Here is a 1,350-nt window from a genome sequence, read left to right as displayed (position 1 = left end):
TAGAGTTACTGCTGGGCGGTCATAAAAATGTTATTCCCTGTGACATATTTCATCCGTAATTTATACGCATATATTGTTTATATAATAAATTACGCTGTGCGTATCTATGTGTGTAACAATTTTAGAGTTAGGGTTAGGGGATTAATACGATATACACCGTTACAGCGCTAACTGTTTTCAACTGATTAGACGTGATTAGTAGAAATTATCGAAATAAAACAATTTTTTTACATGAAATAAATTCGAATACAAAAATATTTTTCTGTTCTATAACACAAAATAGATAAGTATACGAAGTTTGAAAGTCTTTCCGTACCAAAAACACTACATAAAACATAAATGAAAACTGGCGGCCCCGTTTTAAAATAGATCCGATCCTTACATTCGAAAACGTAAGTGCTCCTAATGGTGTCGGATGAGAAATGGTGTATCGGTATCAGCATGATAGCAACATAGAATATATCTCGTTTTAATTAAAACCAACGATTTCACTTGAAACGTCGTTGTCCAAAGGAAAAAAAAAAGAGATAATAGAGAATTACCCTCCGTAGACCACGTGACCATATAACAGCGCCATCTTTGTTTCCCAGAAAACATTTAAAATTATTTAACTGCTCGCGTGTATGAGTTACATTAACAATGGGTAGTTATTGTGGAGAAACACTATATTAAGGTAAGGCAATGTTTATTCATCTTTTGTTTGTATGTATTTAATTTAGATAATTATTTCCCATTCTGGGTCGATATAAAAGGCTTTCTCTTAATTAAGGGCCAACCCAGTTTAACTAACCACGCTTTCGTAACTGACTGTGTTTTATGTTTGTGTAGTGTCGATTGGTCTCTTATACACTCGGCTGTCGTGGATCGGTGTGGAGGTTCCGTGTCCAGAGGAATTAACCGAGCCACGAACGATAGTTTCCTCTTTTAAATGGATTCCAGTTCTTGTTTGGTTCTTTGTTTACCGTTCCAGGAGACATGTCACGCAAAGTCGGTGCCTTTAAATCCAGAATACATACACCGCTTATGGTTTTCAAAATAAATACACTTATAGTTCATAAGAATTGTTGGTTGTTGGCACTCCGTCGCTCCGATCAACGGAACAGCCTGCTCGTGAAATTAACGTGCAAGTGGCTGAGCACTCCACAGACGTGTACCCTTAACATAGTTCTCGGGGATATTCAGCGTGACACAGTGTGACAAGGCTGACCCTTTGAATTACAGGCACAGCAGAAACAGGAAGAAAGAGTGAGAGAAAGTTGTGGTGAAAGAGTACAGCAGGGTTCGCCACCATCCCCTGCCGAAGCCTGACGTTTTAGGCTATGGAGATTCCGATTCTGAAAAAAAAATTTT

At 37.9% G+C, this 1,350-nt stretch overlaps 2 protein-coding genes across 2 annotated transcripts in view; both read left to right on the top strand.

Moving 5' to 3' along the window:
* Positions 1–1,350, top strand: part of LOC106867982 (zinc finger protein 454) — a 13,286-nt gene that overhangs the window by 1,557 nt on the left and 10,379 nt on the right. The window lies entirely within an intron of this gene.
* Positions 208–1,350, top strand: part of LOC106867978 (zinc finger protein 879) — a 15,594-nt gene continuing 14,451 nt past the window's right edge. The window contains exon 1 of the mRNA XM_014913058.2: positions 208–673. The gene's annotated coding sequence lies outside the window, so the exon portion shown is untranslated. The remainder of the gene's footprint in view (positions 674–1,350) is intronic.

The sequence above is a fragment of the Octopus bimaculoides genome, chromosome 6 (genome assembly GCF_001194135.2).
Source record: "Octopus bimaculoides isolate UCB-OBI-ISO-001 chromosome 6, ASM119413v2, whole genome shotgun sequence".
NCBI lineage: Eukaryota > Metazoa > Mollusca > Cephalopoda > Octopoda > Octopodidae > Octopus > Octopus bimaculoides.
Note: the sequence above shows the minus strand (reverse complement) of the source record. Positions and strands in the feature narration are given on the sequence as shown.